Source organism: Protopterus annectens, chromosome 15.part0, assembly GCF_019279795.1.
Source record: "Protopterus annectens isolate FY-2018-M chromosome 15.part0, PAN1.0, whole genome shotgun sequence".
Lineage (NCBI taxonomy): Eukaryota > Metazoa > Chordata > Ceratodontiformes > Protopteridae > Protopterus > Protopterus annectens.
The window spans coordinates 518,388,719-518,399,376 of NC_056749.1; positions in this window are offsets into that span (position 1 = coordinate 518,388,719).

A 10,658-nucleotide genomic window follows, 5' to 3' on the forward strand; every position below is an offset into this window, starting at 1 on the left:
TGATCATAATTATACACCCACACTTATAAATAAACAGCTATAAATATACATCTTTGAAACTGGTTGGAAAAACAGTAACTGAGAAAAGTGATTTATATGGTTTAAGAAGATGAATAAAAGAAGCAGAGGGAATACTTGTAAAAAAAGTGTGAGACATCTATGTCTCAATCAGATTATGTAACATGACCAACAAGCAAAAGCTTATGTATTTCAGTCATAGATTTATAAAAAAAAAGCTTTGAAAATCACTTGTGAATATGATTCAGTGTTACTATAATTGAAGTTTTTCAGTTATATATTTTGCCCTATAATAATAATAATTTATAATTAAACTGTGTTTATTACAGTAAAGGTCAATGGGTACTTTTCATTCTATGTAGCAATTCTTAAACTCATAAGTTAGTGTATTTAAATGTGATACGAATTGTGTATGGCAGCAGGCATTAATTATAGCAAAGAAAAAGATAAGAAGCCAAGCAATGTGTCAATTTATATGAAGGTGCATACCTACATATACAATGAAAGTAATGTTATAATTCTTTTTCAGAAAGCTGCAATAAAAGTATGAGTCATAAATGTATACGCACCTCTTTTACAGTGAGTTGTAATTCCTTTAAATGATTGCATGAAGCAGTAATCTAAGAATTAAGAAATAATCTCACAGGCCATAACTTACAGTGTTTACGTGGAACATTGATTCCAAACTTAGAATGTTGTGCAACTCTGTGGTTGTCCACTGAAAAGATTATACGTCAAATGGACAACACATTCCTTAATTCCATAATTGACCAATTTATCCTATTCAGAGCTGCTGGGCAGATAAATCTTGAGAAAGTTAACATAAATAGTTTAGAGCAAACCTATGTGGGGGGTGCAGGGGAGCTTTCCCCCCTGCTCGGACTGTTAAGGTAAGTTTTATTTTTTTTTTATGTTTTATTATATATTCAAAGTTTCAAACTTCGACCATATGTTGTTGAACATATGGGATTCGAAGTTTTGAAACTTTGAATATATAATATAGGCCTAGTAAATGTGCCTAGGTAACGTAGGCAAAGCTACTTATATAGTGATAAATAGTGAGACAAACAATTATGTCCCTTATCCATAAAAATTATTAACTAGTTAGGCAGGCATCAGTCATTATTTTATACGTTTCCCTATTATATAATCAAAGATGCATTCTTTTGAATGCTTCTTGATCGAACTTGAAAGCATGAAACAGAATATAAACAAATTCTTTCCCTAGGAAAGAAATTGCTTGGCTGCCTTTCTTATTTTGCTATTTTTGTCACTGTAGTGCGATCTTGGAGTTGATATATTTAAGTGAGGAGGGTGTGGGGGGCACTTATGTAATGTTTTAAAGTTTTAGTTTTTTTTTTTTTTTTTCAGAACAGCAATTCTTTTCCCTGGGAAAAAATTCCCTTCGCTGTTCTAAGTGTTTGGGATTGTAAGCTTTTGCTTACATGGGGTCAATAAGTCAGCATACGCTTTTTTAAGCATTCACTGATTTAATATAGAACCTATAATACAACAGACCCAAAATTTATAAAGTTGATTGATAAGAACCAAGAAGCACTCTGCACAAGTGTCATCTTCTATTCTGTATCAAATTCCTTAACACTTACTGGCATCTAGTAGTCTTCATACAAATAGGATTTCAATGAAGAAATCTCAGATATCTAACCATAGACAATACAACTGATTCTATATTGTATACCAGGCTAATCAGTTTATAAAAATACATTCTCTAGGAATAGTTACATCTGCACAACAAAAGATGTAAGATGTAAAAGGTACAAATACTTTGCCTACAGCTACTAAGAATTGGCTAAGATAATAAGCCTTAACCTTAAAGTTTCAAACAGAGTTCTACTACCTTCCGACAGATTACATATGCACCATGATTAAAAATAAGTTCAAAATTCCTGTTGCAGATTAGACTTGTCACATAACTTGTCAAAAAATGCAGTGGTGGAAGATTATACCTCTGTGAGAAAATGTCCTCTATTTATTTTTAAAATAAGTAACAATGGGCCATGGCTCCAAAGGCAAACCAAAACTTTAATCTGTGAGCGCTTTCGTTCACTCAAATCAAATGAACTTCTTCAGACAAATTCAAACAGTAAAACCCCTCCTTATATAACCAAGAAATCACATGACCAATAAAATACATTACATCACAAGTTTAAAACTGATTGTTAAAAGGCATATATATATTTATAAAGATATTTACATATACTTTAAAAGAATTTTGAAGCTCAAAATGGGGAATTATTAATATATAAAAACAATCAAAAAGGTGCATCCATACTAACCTATAAGTACATAAAATATTATATTATCTTATAAGAACATTCTATACTGAATTTCATAAATTCATTCAGTGTAATAAACTTTTAAGCTTCAGTAAACGCATAACAGAACACTGCTCATTAAGGCCTGGGTAACTATGTGCATTTAAGGTAAGTTGCCACCATAACTCTTGTCTTTCAAATAAAAGGGATGTATGCCCACCTCTAGGGCTCTCCATCACCTGTTTGATCACCTTAAATTTAAAGTGGTGTCCAGGGTTGTCCCTAATATGGTTGGCCAAAGCTTTATTTTCTGTTTCTATTTATACTATAAATACGTTCATAGATTCTTTCTTTGAACCTACGATTGTTTTTTTCTGATATAAAATGCCAGCCAGAGTTGACATCTTGTCAAATATACCACACTTTTAGAGTTACAGTCATATCTAGCAGTGAGTGAAAAATGCCTGTTAGCAATTCTATAGTCCCTACCTATGTCTATGTACCTGCAATAAGCACAAGCTTCACATTTAACCATTCCTGGGTTCCTGTTGTACAATCTATGCTCTTTCTCTAATATATTTTTTAAGTTAGCTCCTTTTCTATACACAACTCTTGGTAGGGCACCCAATTTAGATCTAAGATCTGTGTCGCCCATAAGGATACACCAGTTGTTTAACAGGGTGCCCCTTATGGACTCACCATAAGGTGTACATGTAGTAATTAAGCTGACAATATATCCATTCTTATCCCTATTGTTACTACTGTGCATTGGCGTATTTATGTCAGCACTATTACTCTCAGTGATGGCAGGACTAAGCATATGAGCTAATAAGGCTGGTTGTGCTAAAATGGGTGAGAAGTGCCCCTCCCTTCTTTTTATTTGGACTTCTTTTATGAGTCCCTGCAGTAACACTTCTGGGTAGCCCCTTCTTCCAAACATTTGTTTGAATTTGTCTGAAGAAGTTCATTTGATTTGAGTGAATGAAAGTGCTCATAGATTAAAGTTTTGGTTTGCTTTTGGAGCTGTGGCCCTTTGTTACTTATTTTATTAGTGCTTTATTTGTTGTTTTTTCGCCGCTCTATTTATTTTTATAAATTTGTTGACCACATAAGCCCAATGGACTCAAGTGCAACTTTTGAGTCGTGAGTCATGATCATTGTCTGGATAAGTGATTTTTTTCAGAGTCACACAGGTATAGCTTTTATTCCTTTCTCCAACTACATAAGATTTCATAAAAGTGAGTCCCAAATGTACTAGTTGGATAACCCCAAGAAGAAATGTACTCCTCCAACTTTGAATAACAATTTCAAAGCTCTTTAATAAATAAGTAGAGAGTGACATCTCCACACTGCCTGAAAAAGGTATTTGTGAAACAAAACTATTGCTGCAGAGAAGATGCGACCCAAAATTTAGGCCTCTAACATGTTCAAAATGGAGCTGCACAGCAACAAAAATGCAAATGTATAAAATTATAAGCTAGTGAGTCTCACCTCACCTGGCATACTCCAGAGATGTAGTTATTGCCATGGAAAGAATCCTCCTCTTGTCCTACTAAACAAACTTTACTACCAATCTTAACAGTTTTTCAACCCATAAACATCTAAGTAGAGTGTGGTGGTGTCTCATCATGTAGCATATCTTATGGAAAAATAATATCTTTAGAACACTGATATGACCATGCAGTGAAAGGTACAAGTAGTTCCAAATTCAGAAACAAATATTAAAACTGACAGGAGTTTACAGTTCAGCTCCAATAATCTGCCCATTGCTGCATGTATCTTAACCACCAAGTAGTAAATAAGGGACTTCATCAAGAGAAATGGAATGGAATGTGATCCCACAAGGATGAATGAAGCTGAAGAGTTAGCTAGGAAGATAACTTCCTTGTTCTGGTTCATCTTCATTGCAAGGGTAGGCCTAAATTTCTATAGATGCTTCAATACCTTATCCATGCCAACCCCCAAATGCCTATTTAAAAGTACACAGTCATCTGCAAACAAAAGAGCCTTCACTACAATCTCTGAAAATTCCTAAGTAAAGAAGAGCTAGACTGCAGCAGGACAACTAATGACTCGATGCTGCCTAAACAAGATAGAGATACAATCACTCATGCTTCTTCGCCTTCATCAAAAAGAAGAGGAGGGAAGGAGGAAAGCAAGATGGCTGACAGTCTGTAGGCAGCATCTTCAGTAGAGATCTTATTGCTAGATCAGAATCCTGTGGCATCCAGACACTAATTTACAAGCTATCACCCAAAAAATTATAAATAAATCTCATTTAAAAATAATCAGTGTGTATATCTAATTTAAAATCATCAACTGAATTAACATACCAGAGCGAGGTGAATGGTATTAAAGGATCACATTTTCATTTTAAACCTTGTGCTTCCAGCTTAGAATTATATGCCCTCAATAGAAATGCAAAAGGAAATTATTTTTACATTTAGCCTACAGATTAGGAATTCAAATAGTATTAATCCAGCAAAATATTAGAAAAAATGGATTAAAAACATAATTATAGTTTGGGTCAACACTACAATTGCAGATGCGGCAAAAGTAGTCAAAAATAACTTTCCAGGTACCATAATGTTGAACATCTTAGATGTTAAGGAGAGATGATGTTAACTTATTTGTAAAATTAAAGAACTTGACAAAACTGTGGAAACATTTAATTTATATGGCTCCCCACATGAAACAATCTTCTTTTCAAAAATTTTTACTTTATACTAAGAGGGGACTGGAATGTAGTTAGACCATACCATTTTCTCTTCTTGCCACAACACATGGTAAAGAAGTATCTTCCTTTTTACTGTCAAATAAACTGCTACAACTCATAACCATCTTAAAAACTGAACCAAGAACTATCTCAGATCACTCTAAAATATAGTTATTTATAAATCATGATCAGTTTCTAAGGATTTTAACTGTATTCTTCAATAATTACAATAATCAAGAAACCAGGTTAGATCTACAATGGGCATCACTCAAAACTCAAATAAGATGTTGCCACATCAACAACGCATCTTACCATAAAAACTAAATTAAGCAATTTAAACAAAACCTAATTCAAAAATTAAAAAATATATATAGTGACAGAACTTATTAATCCTTCTGAAGAATATGAGCATCAAATAAAAAAGCTGCAACAAGAGCTTACTTTTTTTGCAATCAGCAACTCTCGTTATGTGAATGCAAAACTCTGGCAATTTATTCAAAATGGGCTCAAACCTAATCCAAATTTCTTTCAAACATAGCAAAAACCCATAAGTCTGCTAATGTTGTTTCTGAAATTATAAAAAAACCAAAAAAATATAATAATAATAATGATTTTATTAACATATTTAATGACTTGTTCTCTCAACTTTATAGCAACAGACCAAAACCAAAAACTTAATACAAAACAAAAATGTACCTTAGTTTTTCGACCCTAAATGGTGACTGTCAAAGAATTTTTGCTTCCATATCATTAAAAGGGATATAGATTGCTACTATTAAGGTCCTTAATGTAAAGAAACCTCTGAGACCTGATGGCTTCTTGGGTAAATACTATAAATGCTTCAAAGATATTTTCAGTAAACTCCTATATCACATATTCAAAGACATACTGGCTAATAGTATTAAAGATCTATACCTAAATTGCTCAAAATACATTCTAATCCCAAAACTAGAAAAAATACCCCACTAATACCACCAACTATAAACCAATCACTCTAATAAATTTTGATCGTAAAACAGCCACAGATACTCTCACATAATGTCTCAAAGAAATTCTATCCTCAATTATTTTACCCTTATAATCAGGCTTTTTGAGTAATAGACAGACTACAGACCAATCCACCACTCTCTACACACTTTAGAATCTATGTGACTCTAAAAACATAATTTGGTATTCACTATCAGTTGATGCCTCTAAATCATTTGACAGAATAAACAGTCAGTTCCTCCTCTTAGTTAAAGAACATTTTGGTTATGCAAACTGATGCTTACAGTGCATAAAATTATTCCATATATAAAATTCCAAGATAACCCAAAAATTAATGATCCTTACATTTTTTATGGAGTTGATTAATGACTTTTGAAGACTAATGGTAATCTTGAACCACCAAGACTGTTATCTAGCATTACAACCTATCAATCACAAAGCAAATATGTTATAAAACAATCATATGGCCGACCTTTCCAACTTCCATCTGATTTAATCAAAATTTATGTGAGATTTCTTGGTAATTAGATCTAATTCTTCAGCACATGTATGCAAACACATGGTCCTTCCCAAAGGTTACATTTCAATAATTAATCAAATCATTTATGCTATAAAAAGTTACATTTAATTATTATTTAGCTAGTAAAATTAATTTCTAACTAAAATTCTTGCAGGTACTGACCCAGAGTAAACCATTATCCAAAGCATGTAATTTAATATGTAACCGGAGATTTAATAATAAATATTAATATTCTCAATGTTAGTCTGCCCCAGATCCCACTTCTGACAGGGATTTGATCATAAAAGCATCTATCAAGCTAAATGTAAAATTCTTCCCTCTTAAAAAGCATACTATACACAATTTATGTTAATAAATAATTCATATTGTACCCCAGTTTAAAAAGTTGCATATTACCTTAACTGTTCAAGTGGATGTGAAGCTTATGAAGAAAATAATGCCAATATTATTCATACATTTTAGTCATGTAATTTTTTACAAAGATATTAAAAATATGGTAAATAAAATTAAATGAACAATTCCTGAAAAAGATAATATTAATTGGAAGCTAACTCTTGCATTTCCCTTTAATAACCATTCAAGAAAAGAACACAGATATTTTAATTATATGCAGTTGGAACAACTTTGTTGATATAGCTTACAGACATATAAAAGTTAGCAAAACCCTACCAAAGCTCTAAAATAATAAGAAAAACTCTTGTTCATCTAATTGACAATTGTTATTTAAAATAACTACCTGAGATTAACTAGTCCAGTATTACCTAGTTACAATGTAACCTTCACTAAATTTACTTAATTTTGAATGAAATATCATTAGATATCTTTTATTTTGGCATTAAACCCTCTCAGTTTATTTATAGAAATAATGTTAACTGAAGTTTGCCAATCTATAGAGAAGTTTACTATGTTTATGTCTTTTGGCGTGTGTATTATCTTAGTATATATATTGTTAATTAGTTTAGTTTAGTTTTCATGGGTGTTGGGTTAATGAGAAGTTATCAAATCTACTTTTTCTACTGTTTTTACTAATTTAATATTCAAATGAGCTGTTATTATTATTGTTATTATGGGTCTATATTATATAATCGGAGTAAAATCTCAACTTACCTTTCATCAACCCCTATTTCTTGAAGATGCACAACATAAAATGACCAAATCATTGATTTCTTTCCAAGGGAAAGAAATCAGTTGGTCGTTCTGTTAAATCTGGCCTTTTCCTGAGTGTAGTGCGATCTTGGAGCTAGCATATTTAGTTAGGGTGTGTGTGGGGGGCATAGCCCCTCACTTTAGGGGGTGTGAGGGCAACCCCCCCACTTTTATAGTGTTAAGCCCCCCACTTTTATAGTGTTTGTTGTTATGTGGTGTGCATGTTTGGGCTACCAATTTCTTTCCTTTGGAAAGAAATCAATGATATGACTGCACGATGTTGTGCAGCTCCTGGAAATAGGGTTCGATCAAATGTAAGTCGACATTTTACTTCTTCGTTTACATAATATAGACCCATTATTGTAACTTTTTTAATACAATGTTTGCAGAAAAACAAAGAATAATAACGTTATAAGTAATTATAACATTTCTAAATAACATCTAACTTCATTTTTTTTTCATTAGACGTTGAAAAAGCATAAGACAAGTTGTCATGGCCTTATTTATTTAAATTGCTCAGGTGAATGTTTTCTCCACCATCATTTATAAATACCTTCACAAAACCCTTTGGAGTCATTTTAGAATCATAGGAATTGGCTTATATATTTCATAGTAAATAAAACTTAACTGTGGTTCAGGGCAAGGATCTCCTTCATCATCTTATTTATTCATTTAGCAATAACATTTTTAGAATACTGAATATAATACTCAATGCATGAGTAAAAACTAGAGTTATAATGGAAACTGTATGCATAATTTATGTGTACAATAATGGAATGTATTAGTGTGATATTAATATTTTTTCACTGCTATTAATGCATGTTGACTTATATCACAAATCTATAATGTAATTAATAAAGTTGCATCAAAACTAATATTTAGAACAAAAAAAAAATTGAGGGGAAATAGTGAAACTTATTAAAACTCTAGAATAGAGACAGTCACTGAGTGCTTGGACTGCTGTACCCCAGCACAGAGTATAGAAAGATGCACTTAAATAAATAAAATGCTTTTTCAAAAATCTACAAATAATTATAGCAGCTGGCTTACATCAAATGCTGTAGCTCTTTATATGCTCAATCAGGAATCGAACATGGTCTGAACTTAAGTGACATTTAATAAATCCCACTTGTGATTTGTTGACCAGCAAAGGCAGCTGCACCTTTTCACTAAAATACCTTAAAAAGCTTAGCCTCCACATTAATAAGGTATATGGGGGATGTAGCTACCCTGATACAGTCTTTTCCTTGCTTGTGAAATACAATTACAAGAGAGTCCTTCATATTGTTGTGGGAGGTCTCCTTTACAAATACCTCGCTTAACAAGGCACCCAGCAGAGGACTCAAATATTCCTAAGTCTTTTACATAACACAAGCATTAGGACATCCAGCCAAGGGGTTTTACCCATCTTCAAAGCCATTTTAGCTTTACTGACTTGTTCCCTAGCAACGGCATGCCCAAGATCCATGCAATTGTTCTCCCCATACTAAGAGCCATGCTAGACAAGAATGCAATACATTCAGCCTTCTGCTGTCCTGAGAATTCTGAATATACATCTATAATGTAGAACAAAATCTAGCAAAGACTAGAGTGATATCAGTAGGAGAAGGCAGTGTTTGCTTCTCTTCTGTAATCATTGAACATCTGAGTGGATCCTCCCCTGCTATAACCTGAGGGTCAATAATTTAATGGGCTTTGCAGGGAAAGCTCAGGCTTGGATGGCCAACCTGAATAGATACACATCCCTCTTTCCTCAAAATCAAGACTAGAGTCCTTCTTGATCTATATTTGCTAGTTAATAATCTATTGCTGAAGGTTTTTCAAACAGCTTAATCCCATAAGAATATTTAAATCAGAAAATTAACATAAATAGAAATGCCAATTAGAAAAGCTTTTAATTTTTCAGGCAAAAGCAAAATATATAATGAGAAGAGAGGTTTTGTGGGCTAGAGGAGTAGCTTATCCTAGATGTACTGAGTGGCAACTTAAGGAGAGGAAAAAGAAAAGCACATTGGCAAACTACTCTCAGCTAGTGAGCAAGAAATTGCCTATGGAAGTCAGAGAAGGCTTATTGCAATATTATAAGGGCTTATACGATGAAAATTGTCTTCAGGGTACAAAAGCATGGTTTCAGTAGAAGTTAGAAAGAACACTGGAACTGGGCAGTTCTGAGAATTTGGGCAAGTCAATAACAAATGATGAGGTTAAGGGAGCAATACAATGCTTAAAAGAAGAGGTATGAGTTTTCTACAGAATTTTAAAAATGGGGGGGTTCTGGCGGGAGTTTATTTTTTGGAAATATTTAATATGACTGGGGACAGGCCAAATCTCTCCCACCATGATTCATGCCAAACTAGATTTAATCCCTAAACAGTCATGGAGGAGAAAGACCCCCAGGAGATTATAGACCCATTTCTCTTCTGAATAGTGAAGCTAAAATGTTAGCAAAGGTACTAGCAAGTAGATTAGATGGAAAACTACCATCACTGTTACGGTCAAATCAGAATAGTTTTATGAAAAAATAGGCAAGAGACAATAACAGGTAGATATTAACAAGCATTTTATTTGAGGGAAAAGCTGAGACAAGGGAATTGGAAATTGGTCCCTTTAGTACTAAAAAGGTGTTCAACAAGGCTAACTGGGTCTTTCATACAGAAATTCTTGAAAGAAAGGGATTCAGATGGAAATGTCTATGATGAGCCAAAGGACTTTATTCAGTGCTGACCTTTGATGTGTCAATAAACTGAAAGTGTTCTAGAACAGGATCAATTGGCAGAGGTATGAGACAGGGTGATCAACTGTCCACATGTATCTTTTTGTTGACAACTGTAGAATTATCAGTGTTAGTTAAAACAGAACTACTGTGTATACAGGAGCAAGGGTTAGGAAAAGCATGGTTTAAAATTTTTGTGGATGTTTGTAGATGAATGGCCTTGTGTATTTGAGTGCTTGCAAAAAATTGCTGACGAAGTATCAGGTTTACAGCTTAATAAAG